Source organism: Phyllostomus hastatus, unplaced genomic scaffold, assembly GCF_019186645.2.
Source record: "Phyllostomus hastatus isolate PE091 unplaced genomic scaffold, TTU_PhHast_1.1 phas_contig_38, whole genome shotgun sequence".
In the NCBI taxonomy this organism is placed as follows: domain Eukaryota; kingdom Metazoa; phylum Chordata; class Mammalia; order Chiroptera; family Phyllostomidae; genus Phyllostomus; species Phyllostomus hastatus.
Genome location: NW_025333869.1, coordinates 23,978,713 through 23,990,251, shown reverse-complemented (window position 1 = coordinate 23,990,251; position 11,539 = coordinate 23,978,713).

Here is an 11,539-nt window from a genome sequence, read left to right as displayed (position 1 = left end):
TCCATTTGAGTTCCTGCTTTCAGTTCTTTGGGTATACACATAGAAATAGATTTGCTAGACCATATGGTAACTCTATGTTTAACTTTTTGAGCAACCATAATACTGTTTTCCACAATGGATGCACCATTAACAGCACCCCCCCCCCCTCCACCAGCAGTGCACAAGGGTTCCAATTTGTCCATATCCTCACCAATATTGGTTATTTGCCTTTTATGATAATAGCCATCCTTCTGGGTATGTGGTAGTATTTCATTGTGGTTTTGATTTGCATTCTCTAATGATTACTGATGATAACCATTTTTTCATGTGCTCATTGGTCATTTGTATATAATCCTTGGAGAAATGTCTGTTCAATCACTCTTTGCCCAGTTTTTCCCTGGCTTTATTGAAGTATAATTGATATAACATTTTATAAATTTAAGGTGTATAAATTTAATTGTATTGATTTGATACACTTATATATAATGAAATGAATACCATGGCAGGGTTAGTTAACACTTCCATCACCTCACATAGTTACCATTTCTGTGTGTGTGGTGAGAATATTTAAAATCTATTTTCTTAGCAATTTTCAAGTATTTAATACAATATTATTAACCATGCTGTACATTATATCCATAGAACTTATTCATCTTAAAACTGGAAGTTTGTACCCTTTGAGTTATATTGTCTCAATTTCCCTAACCCCCCAGCCCCTGGCAACTACTTTTCTACTCCCTGTTTCTGTGAGTTCAGCTCTTTTAGATTCCACCTCTACATGAGATCATATGGTGTTTATCTTGCTCCGTCTGCTTCATTTCACTCATAATGCCCTCAAGTTCCATCTATGTTGTCACAAATGTCAGGGTTTCTTTCTCTCTCATAGCTAAATAATATTCTATTGTATGTGTGTGGGGTGTATGTGGGCGTGTGCATATGTCTCACATTTTCTTTATCTGTTCATCTGTAGATCGACACTTAGGTAGTTTTCATATATTGGAGATTATGAATAGTGCTGAAGTGAACATTTCCTTTGAGTATATATACTCAGAAGTGGGATGCTGGATCGTACATATAATAGCTCTATTTTTTAAGATTTTATTTATTTATTTTTTTTATTTTTTTTTTAATTTATTGATTATGCTATTACATTTGTCCCTTTTCCCCCCTTCCCTCCCCTCCACCCTGTACCCCCTCTCCCACCCACGTTCCCCCCCCTTTAGTTCACTTCCATGTGCAATTCTTATGAGTTCTTTAGCTTCTACCTTTCCCGTACTCTTTTTGCCCTCCCCTATCTATTTTCAACCTACATTCTATGCTACTTATTCTCTATACCTTTCCCCCCCTCCCCTCCTCCCACCCCCCCCTGTTGCTAGCCCTCCATGTGCCCTCCATTTCTGTGGTTCTGTTCCTGTTCTAGTTGTTTACTTAGTTTCTTTTGGTTTTGCTTTAGGTGTGGTTGTTAATAATTGTGAGTTTGCTGTCCTTTTACTATACATGTCTTTTCTTTATCTTCTTTTCTTACATAAGTCCCTTTAGCATTTCATAAAATAAGGGCTTGGTGATGATGAACTCCTTTAATTTGACCTTATCTGAAAAGCACTTTATCTTCCTTTCCATTCTAAATGACAGCTTTGCTGGATAGAGCAATCTGGGATGTAGGTCCTTGTCTTTCATGACTTGGAATATTTCTTTCCAGCCCCTTCTTGCCTGTAAGGTCTCTTTGGAGAAATCAGCTGACAGTCTGATGGGAACTCCTTTGTAGGTTACTGTCCCCTTATCTCTTGCTGCTTCTAGGATTCTCTCCTTCGTTTTTACCTTGGCTAATGTAATTATGATGTGCCTTGGTGTGTTTCTTCTTGGGTCCAACTTCTTTGGGGGCTCTCTGAGCTTCTTGGATTTCTTGGAAGACTGTTTCCTTTGCCAGATTGGGGAAGTTCTCCTTTATTATTTGTTCAAATAACTTTTCCACTTGTTGCTCCTCCCCTTCTGGTACCCCTATAATTCGAATGTTGGAGCGTTTAAAGGTGTCCTGGATGTTCCCAAGGCTCTCCTCGATTTTTTGAATTCTTATTTCATCATGCTTTCCTGCTTGGTTGATTCTATCTTCCTTCTGGTCCACTGTATTGTTTTGAGACTCAGATTCCTTCCTTTCTCTATTGGCTCTCCTCCGCGTATCTTCCTGCATCTCTTTTATGGTAACCTGCATCCTTTCATCTAAATTGCACCCAAAATCAACCAATTCCGTGAGCTTTCTAATCACCAGCGTTTTGAACTGTGCATCTGATAGATTGGCTATTTCTTGGTTGCTCAAAGGATGAGTCCTGGGGGGACTGATCTGCTCTGTTGCACACATGTCTTATGTCTTTCCCTGTCTCTCCTTTTTCCCGGTCTGGTCGCTCTTGTTAAGGTGGGGGGCGGAGCCTTAGGTGTTCACCGGGGCTGGGCGCCCCAGTCGCTAGATTGTGACGTTATATGTGGGGGCGGGGGCGGGGGCGGGGGGGAATCAATGGCGGCAGTTCAATTCTCCTGGGCCCAGACCTTTCCCCGGGCTCCTGGGCTGCGAGCTCTGCCCTGGTCCACAATCGCTGCCCCACTGGGTCCGGCAGCCGCAGCTTGCGTACTCAGGGTCCACCACTGCGTTCCTGCGCCCCGATGGCTGTTGCGCCGATTCCGCGCCAAATTTCCCCCGACCTCCGTGCGCTGCCGACCCGCGCCAGCCCCGCGCCCGCTCGGCTCGTTGTCTCCTACCAGTCTGGATGTACGGGTCTACTTCAACTTCTTGGCTGTCCGACTTCCATTCAGATGAATCCCCTGTCGGTTCTGGGTGTTATGCTGACTGTATTTTATTGTTGTTCTAATCTTGGTTGTGCGAGGAGGTACGGTGCGTCCACCTATTCCTCCATCTTGCTGGAAGTCAAGATTTTATTTATTAATTTTTAGAGGAAAAGGGAGAAAGAGGGGAAGAGAAACATCAATTGGCTGCCTCTCACTCACCCCCAACTAAGGACCTGGCCTGCAACCCAGGCAGGTGGTCTGACCAGAAGTTGAACCAGCAACCTTATGGTTCTCAGGCCAGCGTTCAATCCACTGAGCCACACTGGCCAGGGCCTATTTTTAATTTTTGAGGAAGAAGCTCTTTTCCATAGAGGCTTAACCAATTTATATTTTCACCAAGAGTTCACAAGTGTTCCCTTTTCTCCATGTTCTCACCAATAGTTAATTCTTGTCCTTTTCATAATAGCCATTCCAACAAGTGTGAAGTGGTATCTTATTGTGGTTTCATTTGCATTTCCCTGATGAATAGTTTCATTCATCACCTTTTCATGTATCTCTTGGTTCTCTGTATGTCTTTGGAAATGTCTATTCAGATCTTCTACCCATTTAAACAATTGGATTGATTGGTTGTTGATTGATTGATTTAGCTATTGAGTTGTATGAATTCCTTATATATTTTGGGTGTTAACCCCTTATCAGCTCAACTTCCGGCCAAGATGGAGGCATAGGTAGATACACTTTGCCTCCTCGCACAACCAAAAGAAGGATGACAACAATTTAAAAACAAAAAACAACCAGAACTGCCAGAAAATTGAACTGTATGGAAGTCCAACAACCAAGGAGTTAAAGAAGAAATATTAATACAGACCAGTAGGAGGGGCAGAGACAGGCAGCAGGGGTGGAGAGGACATGCAGCAAGGTGGCAGCTAGAGGACCAGGAGGACAAGGTGATGGCTGCCAATCCCACATTTGGGTGCAGATGAACTGGGAGGAACAACTGGGGAGCAAGACAGACTGCAAACCCAGGGTTCCAGCCTGGGGAAATAAAGCCTCAAAACCTCTGACAGTAAAAACCTGTGGGTGTTGCAGCAGCGAGAGAAACTCCCAGCCTCATGGGAAAGTTTGTTGGCGAGACCCACAGGGTCCTAGAATGTATACAAACTCACCCACCTGGGAATCAGCACCAGAAAGGCCCAATTTGCAGGTAGGGGGTGAGGGAAGTGACTGAAAACCTGCCAAGAGCAGAGCAGGCATCACTGTTCCCTTTCTGACCCCTCCCCCACATAGAGTGCGACAATGCACCAACATCAGATGTCCCACCCTGGCAAATTCCTAAGGCTCCACCTCTTACAACTTAACAGGAGCACTGAGACAAAAAAATATATAATAAAAAAAATATATATATATCTCCCAAATGAAAGACCAGATCAAAACTTCAGAAAAAGAGCTAAACAAAATGGAGATAAGCAATCTATCAGATGCAGAGTTCAAAACTCTGGTTACAAGGATGCTAAAGGAACTTAGTAAGGAGTGGAGCATAAAAAAGATCCAGCCAGAAACAAAGGATACACTAATTAAAATAAAGAACAATTTACAAGGAAATAGCAGTAGAGTAGATGAAGCTGAGACTCAAATCAATGATTTGGAAAATAAGGAAGAAAAAAATCAGAATAACAAAAAAATTTTAAAATGAGAATCATATAAGCAGCCTCTGGACAACTTCAAGAGGTCCAATATTCACATCATGGTGGGGCAGAGGCAGAAGGAGAAGAGAAAGAGCAAGAAATTGAAAATCTTTTTGAAAAAATAATGAAAGAAAACTTTCCTAATTTAGTGAAAGAGATGGACATGCAATCCAGGAAGCACAGAGTCCCAAACAAAATGGATACAAAGAGGCCCACTCCAAGACATCACATAATTAAAATACCAAAGGTTAAAGATAGAACCTTAAAAGCAGCAAGAGGAAAAACCTTAGTTACCTATAGAGGAGTTCCCGTAAGACTATCAGCTGATTTCTCAAAAGAAACCTTGCAGACTATAAGGGATTGGCCAGAAATATTCAGTCATGAAAAAAGCAGACCTACAGCCAAGATTGCTCTACCCAGCAAAGCTGTCATTTAGAATCGAAGGGCCAATAAAGAGCTTCCCAGACAAGAAAAACTAAAGGAGTTCATCATCACCAAACCATTATTATATGAAGTGTTAAAGGGACTTATTCAAGAAAAAGAAGATCAAAACTAATAATAAAAGGGTATAAATACATATCTATCAACAGTTGAACTAAAAAAACAAACTAAGTAAACAAGAAAATTGATACAGAGAATCATGGATACAGAGAACATTTTGATGGCTGCTAGTGGGAAGGGGAGTGTGGGGGAATGGATGAAGATGTGAGGGGATTAAGAAGTACAAATAAGATAGTTACAAAATAGCCATGAGAATATAAAGTACAGTATAGTTAATGGACTAGCCAAAGAACTTATACACATAACCTGTAGATAAGAACAATGGTGGGGGGGGGTTGCCTGTGGGAGTGGGGGTGCTGGGTGGAGGTTAGCAAAGGGGGAGAAATCAGGACAACTGTAATACCATAGTCAATAAAATATAATTTAAAAATAAGAGTACTATGAACAAATGTACACCAACAATTGGTTAACCTAGATGGGAGGGACAAATTACTTAAACTCAAAGACTGAATAATAAAGAAATGGAAAATCTGAATGGACCTATGACTAGTTTGGGATTAAATCATAATGAAAAGCCGCCCAACAACAACAAAAAGCTTTGGACCAGATGGCTTTACTGTTAAATTCTACAAAACAGTTAAAGAAGACCCAACACCAATTCTTATTCTTCCAAAAAATTGGAGTGGAAACACACTTTTTAATTCATTCTAAGAGTCCAGTATCACTTTGATACCAATGTGAGACAAAGGCGCCACAAGGAAAGAAAACTGTAGACCAATATACTGTATGAATATTGATGCAAAAGTCCTCAAAATACCAACAGATTAATTTCATTGGCATATACAAGGATTATGCACAAAAACCATTTGCCTACCACCTCTCAGCATCACAAGACCACCACTGGGCTTTCAGAGCTAGACATTCTTTCCCTCTGAATGTAAGTAGCATTTTATGTCTACTTTCATAACATCCTTTCAATCTAGTATTCTAGTTATTTGTGGATAGCATATTTCCCAGATTTCCCTCTATGCTCAATCATATAATCTGAAAATTATGATAATTTTATTTTATTTTCATAGTTTATTTATTGGCCATGACTCTTTCTTAGCTACTTATAACATAGCACTTTATCTAATTTAAGCAAAAATATTATTAAAAATCATATTAATCAGGTTGCAATATATACAGGGGTAGGAGAATGCTGAGCTTGGATGCTAAACAGCAAGGAAAAAGGCTACCACTCAGTATTATGAAGGGATGTCAGTTATTCTGCCATAGAGGCCCCAGAAGAACCAAATGCCACCATGGGGCATGCCAAAAGATTGGCTTCCCATGTGCAAATGTTTATGTTTTGTCATTTTTAAACATATCTTTGTATATGTGTTTGTTACTATCTCTTAGTCTATTATTGTAATTTTATATGATCTTCCTACTTTTGCATTTTGACCTTTGTACTAGCTTTATATTTGGTTGATCCACTGCTTTTACTAAGTGTTTGCCCTTGTCAGTAAGCATTTTTCCCTTTTCTATATTTTCTAATTTGTATTTTTATCTTATTTTTTATTTAAAGAAGTTCCTTTAACATTTTTTGTAATAGTGGAAATACTGGTTTAGTGATAATAAACTCCTTTAGCTTTTTTTTTTCCCCGTCTGGGAAACTCTTTATATCTCCTTCCATTCTAAACGAGAGGCTTTCTGGGTAATTTTGGTTGTAGGTGTTTGCTTTCATCACTTTGCCACTCACTCACAGAGCTTATATTGAGAAATCATCTGACACTCTTATAAGAGCACCCTTTCAGGTAACTAGATGCTTTTCTCTTGCTACTTTTAAAATTCTCTCTTTGTCTTTAAACTTTGGCATTTTAATTATGATGTGTCTTGGTGTGGGGTTCTTTGGGTTTATCTTGTTTGGGATTCTCTGTGCTTCCTGGACTTCCATGACTATTTCCTTCACCACCTTAGGGGAGTTTTCCATCATTATTTCCTCATATAGGATTTTAATTCCTTACTCTTTCTATCCTCCTTCAGGTACCCCCATGATACTGATATTGGTATGCTTGGTATTGTCCTAGAAGACCCTTAAACTATCCTCATATTTTTGAATTTTTTCTTTTTGTTGTTTTGAATGGATGTTTTCTGCTACCTTATCTTCCAAATCACAGATTCTATCCTCTGCTGTTCATTCCCTCTAATGTATACATTTTTTTCATTTCAGTTCTTGTATTCTATATTTATGACTCATCCTTTTTTATGGTTTCTATCTCTTTGTTGAGGTTCTCATTGAGTTCATCTATTCTTCCCCAGAGTTCAATGAGCATCCTTCTTACCGCTGTTTTGAACTCTGTATCTGGTAGACTGCAGTCTCTATTTCATTTAGGTTTTTTTTGCTGGAGTTTTGTCTTATTCTTTTATTTGGAACATGTTTGTCTCCTTATCTTGGCTGACTCCCTGTGTGCGCTTCTATGATTAGGTAGATCTGCTGTGTCTCCCAGTCTGGGTATAGTGGCTTTATGTAGTAAGTGTCCTGTGAGGGCCAGTGGCATATTCTTCATGTTCACTGGAGCCAGGAGCTCCAGGGTGTCCCTTGTGTGGGTGGTTTGCCCTCCTGTTGTAGGCAAACCTTGATTGCTGTTTGGATGTCATTGGGTGGGACTAACTCTAAGACTGACTGGCTAAAAGGGCTGACCATGACTGTGGTGTACAAGGCGTTGTGCAGGGGCTGATGCCATAAGGCATGATTTGCTCTAGCAGAGCTCTGGTGCCAGCTGAGTGCACCCTTCATGTGTGTTGTTTGTGGTGCTGGTTAGGTGGTGCTCTGGTATGGTGTAAAGCCAGCCACTGGTTGTATTAGTTCTGGAGCATCTTTGAAGTGGCTCTGGTGCAGGTCAAAATCAGTCACATTTTGTGCCCAGCTGAGGGCTGCCTGGTGAGAGCTACAGAGTGATCTACAGTTGGTTGCCACTTGTGCTGGGCTTGGAGAGGCTACTGCAAACTGAGGCTGGCTGCCACTAGTGCTGAGCTTGGCACCCTCTGCTGGGCACCCTGAAGTAAGCTGAGGCCAACCTCCAGGCTTGTGGCCATTTAGTTGGAGCTGTGTTCCAAGCCAACAGTGGTCACAGCTTAGGCCAGGTTTGGGGCCACCTGATGGGACTTACAATATAAGTTGAGGCTGCTCGCCCTTTCTGGGGTCTCTTAGTAAAGATACTGAGCATGCTGAGGCCAGCTGCTGCTTGTCTGTGGTTTTTGGACCTTTGAGAGATTTTAGGAAAGTCTGCAGCATGAGCTGTGCTTATGTGGAAAGGCCACTGGGAGCAGCTGGAGTCACACGCCTGAGATGTGCAAGGCAGGATCTCAGGGAATCCCCAGGATGGGGCAAATGGTGTTAGCCAGGTTATAGGAGAACTCAGATTTGGTGCTTGCCTGTGCCTGCTGGCCGGGTGTGGGGAGAGCTCAGGAAAGAAACAATGGTGCCTGTGCGCACTCTGTCCCTGGAGAGAGCTGCCCTGACCCCTGCCGCTCCAGCTGTCACACCAAACTCATCAGTTCAGTCCCTCCCCATATGTCCCTGGCACTTTTCAAACAGCTGCCGCAGCACTGGGGGCCAGAGTGAGTGAATCTATGGACCAGCAAGTCCATGCTCAGTCTAGCTAGTGAAACGACCTTCTCTCTCCCTCGGATGCAATCCTCGCTGGTTTTCACAGCCAGACATTGTGGAGACTTGACTTCCTGGCACTAAAGCCCCTGGCTGTGGAGTCTGGTGTGGGGCTGGGACCCTTGCTCCGCAGGGGGCACCTCTGCAGCCAAGACAGCCCTCCCAGTTCTCCACTGTCACACCATGGGCGATAGACTCGTCTCCTCCCCCCCTGCCAGTCTCAGGGCTTCTCTTTGTGTCCTTAGTTGTTGGAATTCCATTCAACTCGTCTCCAGGTGCTTTTCAGTGACGGTTGTTTTATAATTTAGTTGTGATTTTACTGTGGTTATGGAAGGAGGTGAGCCCAGGCATCTTGACAGGAAGTCAGTAACACTATCTTAACTGCTGTTATTTCATAAAACGCCTTTACATCGCATCATGTAGACCTTTCAACTTTGTTCCCCCTTTCCCACATCGTTTTGTTTTTTCTACCCCCTTTGCATTTCCATGTGAACATTAGAATGAGCCTTATCAACTTATAAAAACAACTTGCTTGGATTTTGACTGGGATTTTGTCGAATTTGTAGATTCATTTGGAGAGAATAATATTGAGAAACTGATCCATGAACATCATCTACAGCCCCACTGACTCTTGGCCTCTCTAATATTGTTCAGTCATGTTCTCTATCTTTCACTATATAGTTCTTGCACATATTTCATTAGATTTAACTGTTTTGCATTTTCAGTGTTAATATACAAATTGATTTTAAAACTCAATTTCCAACTGATTTTTGTATATGGACTTCGTATTCTTGGTAAATTGTTGACAATCAGTCCAATTTAATTATTGGGATGGCATTTTCCTTTAGCAACTGTAGTCTTTTCCTTTTTATTTCATTCATTGGGGCAACATTTGTTAACAAAATTACACAGGCCTCAGGTGCACAGCTTCACAGCACACCATCTGTGCACTGTGCAGTGTGCTCACCACCCCAAGTCACGTCTCCACCCATCACCGTTTATCCCCCAGATACCTTCCTCTACCACCCACACCCCCACCCCGCCCCACCCCAGCAGTCACCACACTGTTTTCCATGAGTTTTGTTCTTTTTTCCTCAATCCCTTCACCTCCCCCCAACAGCTGTCAGCCTGCTATTAGTTTTAATGCTATTTTGTAATTCCCTACAATTTTCTACAAACAATCCTGTCATGTGTGTGAATAAAGACTACTTTCCTGTTTCCTTTCCAATGTATGTCCCTTTTATTGGGTTAGCCAAAAATTTCATTTGCTTTTTTCTGTAAGATGGTTCTAGTAGTGCTTAGTTGTCTTTAGCTTCATTCAAAACAATTTTGGTAGATGTGACAGCTGTCGTATCGGCGTGCATTAAAAAAATACTTATCAAAACTGGTGAATTTTTATGTAGCCATTTTAATATCAAAGATGGAAGAAAATATACAACATTTTTGGCATATTACACTTATTTCAAAAAAGGTAAAAATGCAACTGAAATGCAAAAAACAAAAAAGATTTGTGCAGTGTATGGAGAAGGTGCTGTGACTGATTAAATGTGTCAAAAGTGGTATGTGAAGTTTTGTGCTGGAGATTTCTCACTGGATGATGATGCTCCACAGTTGGGTAGACCAGTTGAAGTTGACAGTGATCAAATCGAGACATTAATTGAGAATAATCAGTGTTATACTACACAGGAGATAGCCAACATACTCAAAGTATCTGTATCATAAAGTTATTGGTGAAAATGAAAAATGTGTCCTTTCTTTTATAGAAAAAACCATATGGACTTTTGGGCCAACCCAATAGATGTTCATAATATTCCATAACTGTCCATAACTTAATATTTGTAGAATCTGTAGTAATCTCCCCCTTCTGACACCTGATACTGGTAATTTTTTTTCTGTCTGTTCTTCATCAATCTAGCTAGAGCTTTATCAATTTTATCGAGCTGTTGAAAAAATTTGCCTTTGATTTGGTTGGATTTCTCTATAGTTTCTCCACTTTCTATATCACTTATTTTTTTAACTTTATTAAGCTTTTTTCCCCTGGCTTTTTGTTTGTTTTTTAAGCCTTTAAGAAATACCTTTATTACCTTTATGGAAATAGAATTGACATACTATACAATTCAACAACTTAAAATGTACAATATGCTAACTTTTAGTATTGCACAGAATTCTTTTTCATCATTGTAAAACATTTTAGAACATTTTCATTACCCCTGAAAGAAACCCTCTGCCCTCTAGCCATCACTCCCTAATTCCCTATCCCCAGGCAACCACTAATCTGCTTTCTTCCTGTATAGATTTGCCTATTCTGGACATTTCAAAGTGGATCAGACAATATGTGGTCCCTGGTGACTGACTTCTTTCACTTAGTATATAGGGGGGACTCCCCCAAAACTGTTATTATTTTCTGGAGGGAGGGCCCCTTGTAGTACAGGCTTCCCCACCCTAGGTGAGTGTGCTAGGAACCCATCTGTATCAGTGTAGCAGCTGGTGGTGTTGTGAGAAGCTGTGTACAGCTTCAGTGAATTTTTTTGAAGACTCAATGTGTTTGCTGATTTCAGCATGGGTGATTTAGAGCGCACCTGCCCACACTATGCTGAGTGTTCAGCAGTTTTTAACGAAGGATGGCATGGTCCCCATGCCTCACCCTCCCTATTCACCTGATTTCACCCTGAGTGACATTTTTTGTTTTGTTTCCTGGATGAAAAAACTCCTCAAAGGGAAACATTCTGCCAAAGTGAAAGAGGTGAAACAAAAAATGGCAAACACACTGAAAGGCATAAAAATTGATGAGTTCAAAAGCTGTTTTGAGCAGTGGAAAAACGTCTCGACAGGTGTATCGCATCAAATGGAGAGTACTTTGAAGGTGACTGAAGTTTAAACATGTAATAAATACACAATTTTTTAGAAATAAGTTCCTGGGGTCCCCCCCACTTTGTATGTATTG